Below are 7,871 nucleotides of genomic sequence, written 5' to 3' on the forward strand. Positions count from 1 at the left end.
GCTAAAGCCACTACTCTTACCACGCATAGTTATATCTTCCAAGATTTTCAGTTCATGCTTGCGACGATTAGACTTGGCACAGGTTAAGATCTACGATCCACGCTACCAAGTTGACCTGAAGTATAAACAAACAAACAATCTCACGATTGTACACAGCCACGGATCGATTTATGAATGATAGCCATGAATAGAATGACTATTGAACTTGAAAAGCTGTCCATTCAAAAAATGAAAATTCAATAACTGAAAGAACCGGGCAAAGTCATTGCCCTGCAAAACGAATCGTGATGGCAAATACGCCAGAGCACCTAATTACTTTACAAGACAGAAAGTTTGTCGAAGCTTTTCACTATATTTCAGTCTGTAGAGCAATTGGCTTTACACACGTTCAGCTGAATCACCGCCTCAGAACTTGTCCACAGCAGGGACGTGCACAGGGAAATCGTCGATGAACTCAGACCAGCAGTTCTTTACCGATCCAATTTCTTGATTCTTGAGCGATTTCCAAACTGCGCTGTTGCACTTGAACCCGGATCCAAAGCCTATCTGCCAAATGCGATCTCCTCTTCTGATCCTGCCTTTGGCCTCCAGGTACGCAAGCTCGTACCATAGAGAGCTGCTTGATGTATTGCCAAATCTGTATAGAGTCATCCGGTTGGGTTCCATCTGCCAATCCGAGAGCAATAGGCTCTTCTCCACCTCGTCCAGTACTGCTCTTCCTCCTGCGTGGATGCAGAAATGCTCGAAGGCCTTTTTGAAATTGGGTGTGTAGGGCTTCATACTGATGTTAAAAAATCGCCTTGCAATCAATGAAAATAAGAAGAAAAGTTGTTCGGAGAGAGGCAACACTAGAGGACCCAGCGTGGTGATGTTAGTTCTCAGCGCACCCCCTGCAACGCTCATCAGCTCTTTGGAGAGCGTCACTCCCAACAGGCCGGTTGGATCCTCCTCTTGCTGAACACAGTAGAAGCACTTGTCTTCAGCAGCTTTGTGAGTTCTAACGGTATGCATGAGCTGGTACTTTGACCGTCTCTTGTCGCTTGCGCAGTTGGACAGCAGAGAAACCGATCCCCCCATCCGGAAAAGGCAATTCGACACCAGCATCGTCTTCTCATTCCCACGGTACCAGTTAAGTGTGATATTCTCCGTGCTCAAAACAACAGCATAAGTACGGGGATGCGCTTTCAGAAGATGCTTCGCAAGATCCACCGCTATCACACCTGCGCTACATCCCATGCCTGCCAAATTGTAAGCGAGGATGTCTCCCCTCAGCTTATAACGATTCACGATCATTGCCGTGAGAGAAGGTGCCGGACAGAAGGCACTGCAATTGACGATCAGAACACCGATGTCTTTGAGGTTAACTTGAGTCCTCTCGAAAAGTTCATCCAAGGCGCCAAACATCACGAGTTCGGATTCATGGCGGGCCTCTGCGAGGCACGGGTTAGGGGGCACACTCGTGACGGCCACGGGGAAGTATGTCTCCTGTCCAAGGCCGGACCGCTCCAGGATCTTCCTCTGGAATTCAAGGCTCGAATCCGTGAAGAGGCCGGTCAAGCGCGAGTTACCGATGAAGTACTCCTTGGACACCTTCCTGTCATCCCCGGGCTTGAAGCAGACAAAATCGACGAGGTACACTGGTGCGGAGCGGGAGAGGAAGAAGGCCAAGATGAGGAAACCGAGGAAGGCGAGGGAAGCGAGCAGGAGGGAGGGAGCCCAAGGAGGCAGGAGGGGGTAGAACTGATACGAGAAAGGGTGGTGGGAGTTGAGGAGATGGAGGGAGCGAGCCACGAGGGCGACGAGGGAGAGGAGGAAGAAGGGGGAGAGGGTGGCGAAGGTGAGCGAGGAGGAGGGGAGGGGGGAAGAGGAGGCCATGGATGCTGGAGCTATGGAGGGGAGGAGCAGACGAAGAAGAAGCAGAAGAAGCTATGAAGCGTTGAAACTATGAAGATGAAGACGACGACGATTGACAAGGTTAAATTTTAGTAGAGGACAAAGTACGTGAGTCGGTGACTCGGTGTGCATGCAGCGTTGATGTAAGTTGTTTGATGTGATGTTTCACATTCACGTCTTCAAAGTCCCCCACCTGACCCCCATTTATTCCCTCCTTTCACTTGACACCTATGCCCATGTCCCACCCTCACTCTTTTTGGGGTAAACTTCCAAGTCCCACACAAGGGTTGTTTCCGCCTAGCCCCCCACTCCTAGCATGAATGCTTGTGGTGCGACCATGAAAATCAATTCACATGGATATTTTTCGAGCAGGCACGATGCCCTTCGTCGCATTTGGGTGCTCAGACTAGGGGGGTTTCGCACCTCGGATGGGTGAGGCCCCCAAAATGCATGTCCGGTGTCTTCTCGACTTGGGGGATGATTATGGATCCTGTAAATTCGAGATTGGGTCAATAAGGTAATATTTGTAATTGGAGTTATGAACTAGATGTGTGTTCAAAGTTCATTGTTCATGGTTATTCGACATGGTGCATTTACCGTTTATTGGTAGGGGATATTGGGCATGGTTGTTATAGAACTCATCATTCTTTACTTGGATTTCCTTGTGCCTCAGGTTTGTCAAGTGCTCTCTCTAAGGTGATTCTAGTATTTGTGGTACTGGAGGGTCCATGTTTGCATCTTCATCAGCCTTACTTCTTGATACCTTTGCACACACTGAGCTGCATAGAGGGTGTGCTCTCTCCAAGGTGATTCTAGTATTTATGGTGCTGGAGGGTCCATGTTTGCATCTTCATCAGCCTTCTTGATACCTTTGCACACTATGAATTGCATAGAGGTTGTTAGAATTTATTGGATCTCATATGTGGAGAGAGAGGGCTACTACATGAATCTGCCTACCTAGAGGGAGGTGTAGGGAATAAATCCTTTCTCACTAGATTTTCTATAGGGTTCATAGCAGTATTAGTAGGCTTGATATAGGATAGTTTATGACCTGGTATATAAGCCACACAATGCGACAATAACCAAGCCAAAAAGTGGTTAACAAAGGCCATCACAGGAGGGTTGGTGGGTAAACTGACCTGACTAGGTCGAATCAACCCGACCAAATCTGGTCGAGTTCCTCTTCTAATTCCTAGTCGGTTGATCAACTGAGTTGCCAGGGATTCCCTTATAAGTATGGTCCCTCTTGCCACTCTAAGTGTTACATTTTATTCACACACACTTTTGCTAGCATGTATTTCCATGGTACTCTCTCTCTCTCTCTCTCTCTCTCTCTCTCTCTCTCTCTCTCTCTCTCTCTCTCAAGTTTATGTTTCCACATTGTGTGCAATATTGATAGTGTATTGCCCAATAGCTCAATCTGCAAATCTCTCACCATGCTCTCATTCGAATAGGGATATACTCTTAGAGAAAACAACGTATTTTTTAGACTTTGTATCACCACCTAGATTTTTGCAATGTGTTGTTGGATGCCATGTAGTAGCCACTTTTCCTTGGCTACATCGGGGAAAATCTTTTGGTGAGCTTTTTAATGTGAGCTTTTCTACCATTTCCTTTGTTTTTGCGAGCTTTTCTTAGAATTCCATACGTGTTTTTGTTATAAGAAAGATGGGGAGGTTAGAAAGAGGGGGAGAGGATATAGGATATGTTCATTTTCATAGCATGTGGGAGGGGTGGAAGAGTGTATACTATCCACAAGGGGGGGCGAATATGAGTGGCAGTAGGAGGTAAAAAATTATGGAAGATATGTCCATATTCAAAGTAGAAGGGAGGAACTATGGGAGATATGTTCATTTTAAATATGTATAATTTGAAACTTTTGACCTCAGATTTGGATTCCTCGTCGAATTCCGGTCATTTTGAGTACCAACATGACCATATTCCGATAAAAATTGAAAAAATGGTGTTTTTGTCATTTTGGCCTGTTTTGGGCCTATTTTGAGTCTAGCGTAGACTCAAAATAGGCCCAAAACAGGCCAAAATGACAAAAACACCATTTTTTCAATTTTTATCGGAATATGGTCATGTTGGTACTCAAAATGACCGGAATTCGACGAGGAATCCGAATATGAGGTCAAACCTGTCAAATTATACACTTTGAAAATGAACAAATTTCCCACATGCTCTCCCTTCCCCTTTGCATTTAGTAGATGAACATAACTTTCACATTCCTCATCATCCTCTCTCTTCCTTACACTCCTCTTTGCATACCTTATAAGTTCCCCCTCTACGTTCTCCACTATGATAATGAATATATGTTCCAACTCCCCTCCCCTCCCTTCTCCATGCCACCTTACCCATGTGCCCATCCCTCCCCCTTTCCTTTATCTCCCCTCCCCCCCCTCTCTCGTCTTAACTACAACCACAACCCAAATTTTCAACCCACCCTACTCCATGAACCCCCCCCCTCTCTCTCTCTCTCTCTCTCTCTCTCTCTCTCTCTCTCTCAAGTGAATGAAAAGCTCACAATATTCATGAAAATTGAAAAAAAGCTCATGACAAAAAGCTCACCAAAAAATCACACCCGGCTACATCATAGTCTTTCTTTACACGCAACACGTCAGCACAATCAAATTCTCCACATAATCTTGGTCACATCTACACGACAAAAATTTGTTATGTTATACTTATGTTTTAAAAGTTCATACATTTATTAATTATATTAAGGTTTGAATCTGTATGTAAAGATTTTACACAAATTTTCATGCAACGTGCTTTGAAAACTCATAATGTGTCTTGTCAAAGTAAGGCAAAAAAAATTTGTAAGTTCCAATAGAGTTTACGGCGGAAGATTAAGCATTATTGAAACTTATTTTGATGGTATTATCAACTCTTGTTCTAGCCTCTTTTTTTGACTCTTATATTAATGGTCATCAATTTTGGTAAAAAAGCATTGATAAAAATCATCGTAAAGGCCCCCTTATGTGCTAGTGACTATTAGGGGGATGCATTCTATATGCTATTCATTAGCCCTTTTCCTACCATACGAAGAATTAAAGTGCTCCCCTTCCACTACTCTCCTTCCCTAGACTCTCCCTCATACTACTACATTCCTAAGGTAATGCACCTTCAACCCTCCCCCTCCCTTGCAACTTTTGTGGCATAATGGGGAGTCTCACCTAGAAGCTTTAAATAGGCATGTTCTATGTGCTGCTAAGACAAGCAGAAGCATGCATGGAGACCGAATACTTTAGGTGGAGGTTGTAATCATGGCATATGGTGGCTAAACCATGAACAAGACTGCAAGGTGAGAGTTTCGTGCCCGGTCGACTACCTTTAGTTTGAACTCCCTTAATGTTTTTCTTGGGGTTTGCAAGCATGCTATTTCTTGTATTCATGTTCCTTATAGGGGATGGAAGGGGGTATTATTCCCCTCTATTGAAATGCAAAAACTATTGAAAAAAAGAAGTGGGCAAAGGGACAAAGAGGGGGGGGCCGATGGCTTTTGTGCTGTTCTCTTTCTATTGAAACGAAACAAAGAAGAAAGGGGTGATGCACATATTCGATTGATCAAATACCAAAAGTCAAAAGAGGGATTGACTGAAGTAGATTCTTTAATAAAATTCCAAATTATATGCTTGCAATGATGCATGTTGCATGCTACATGTTTAGGAATACCTAGAGTTTAGGCTAACAATACCACTATGTAGCTTCATAAAAAAAGAAAGTGGCCTAGTACATGAATAGGAGCAACAATATTGCTAAGATATTTTCCTAAATTCAAGATGAATGCCTACTAAAATACATTGTTAGCTAAAAGCATTTGGTGTGCTATGAAATTCATAAATCACATGCTCACTTGTCACAATGTCTTGATATCCTACACATAGTCCAAGTCAATGCTTTAAACTTTGGCATGGAAATTCGAGAATGAAGAAAAGATACACACTGAGATAATCCCACCTCTATATTACCCAACATAGTATGGAATTATAACCGCTTATGCAAATACAAATCCTTATACTCGCAACTCTTTGATTCCATCCACAGCTTAGAGTTGTGGGCCCAAGGTTTTTGTATGGTAGGCTCATGACCAAAATTAGGTTTTCATCACATACTACTTACCCTTCCCACAACACATCTTTCAACCATGCCTCTCACCTCCCTCTCACCCATCACAATGCTATTTGCAATCCATGTAAGAATACTGTGTTTGCTTGTCAATACAAGTGAGGTTCTCTAATCTTTAGTATCATTTATAAAATCACTACTTCTACTTGTTCCTTAAACATACTTGTTGAACTTCCAAGGAAAAGAGATGGCAATTCAACAAAGGCTCAAGATGAATGGACAAAGGTTGAGTTAATGAATGGCAAGCAAAAGAATCAAGAAACTGCTTAGATGAGTTGAGGCAAAGTATAGATTGCAAGGGATTCTAGGTTTTATAGCTTCTTTTGTTGTGTGATAGGATGGAATGGTATAGATACAAGTGATGTTTATTGAAGTACAATTGATTGGACGATGGTTTGGTGTCTTTTGGATCATGCATGGGATGGTTGGATATCTGGATTTTAAGTTGATAGGCTAATGAGCTCATTAAGGCAATGGGTTTACCTTTTTTAGCTTTACGATGCTAGCTCTTGGTTGGGATATATTGGATATATACATTGGATATATTTGTCTATACATTGGATATATTTGAGGTTCTTGCTCTTGTTGAGGCACACATTTTACCCATTCATAGCACCTTCCTTTAACCTTTTTAGTGAAAGATATAGCCTTTGAATAGGCTACTGAATCAAGAGGCTATTGGCTTGGCAAGTGAGCGAGATGGTAGTAGCCTATGCCATACTAAATGAATCCCTTACTATCATTCATTCTTCCCTTTCCTTTGATAGATTCAATAGCTCCCTACCTCCTCCCCTCCACATCTTTCTACCTGCATCTTCCCAGGCTTGACCCTTTCATGTGCATTGCAACCCCCCCACATCTTGCTAGTGGTGCACTCGTGGTGCATCATCAATCTCTTACCACTATTATATTTGTGGAATTAATGTAGTACTAGAATAGATCTCTTAAATTAGTGGATCTTACATAAAATTGGTACTGTCAAACACGTAAGATGATTATGCAAAAATGTAAGAGCTGCTTTGATGAGTTATAGAAAATTCTAGGACTTAGGATTGGAACATGCCCTTTTGAGTTCAGGTAGTGATTGACTTGAGCTTGAATGAAAGCTATATAGTGAGGATAAATTTTGTTATTCTATCCAGGTATGTCACATGCCTTGATTTGAAGGTATATTGCTTAGAATCATTGATCTTTTGTGTGTGTGATCCTAATAAATTATTTCTACTTTGTTTCTTCAACGGTATCAAATTAGGGTTTCATGTGAAGCATCCTCACAATAATTCTCTAGGTCATTCGAGAAAGGCATTTATTGAGGTCAAGGATACACCTATTATATGTTGAATGGAATGGCATTTGTTGCATGGAAGAAGAAGGGGACAATCCTTCTCAAACGGCATGTATCAAGTATTTCTTATGATGGAGGCAAAGCCTGACAAGGAAACTATATTGGTTGCATGGTATCATTGAAATGACAAATTGTATACTTAATTGGGAAAATATCTTAGATGATAGTTATTTGAGTTGGCTGAAGACCGATTATGAGAACCATATTGAAGTACATACATTGCATCTATCATCAAATATAATAGGCAATGAAGGGCATCTTCAACCAGATGACAATAGTAGCAAGAAAAGAATACACAAAGCACAACAAAAAGTGAGGTTGTATTAGTCTTTGCCAATATTATGTTACTCCTTTAAGAGTGCGCTCATGGTACACAAAATCTTGGATTGGGATTCTATGCCTGAGACATTGGACCAGAAGAGCAAGTTATGAGAGTTGATTCAAGCATGCAAATGAAATCTCACAGGTATCTAAACCTTACATATGGAGTATCAAGATGGTT

At 42.1% G+C, this 7,871-nt stretch overlaps 1 pseudogene; it reads right to left on the minus strand.

Moving 5' to 3' along the window:
• Positions 1-261: 261 nt before the first annotated feature.
• On the minus strand, positions 262-1,925 carry LOC147900724 (3-ketoacyl-CoA synthase 11 pseudogene; annotated as a pseudogene).
• Positions 1,926-7,871: the final 5,946 nt, after the last annotated feature.

This window comes from Dipteris shenzhenensis, chromosome 6 (genome assembly GCF_047967505.1).
Source record: "Dipteris shenzhenensis isolate YYH24624 ecotype China chromosome 6, Dip_SZ_1.0, whole genome shotgun sequence".
NCBI classification, from domain to species: Eukaryota; Viridiplantae; Streptophyta; class Polypodiopsida; order Gleicheniales; family Dipteridaceae; genus Dipteris; species Dipteris shenzhenensis.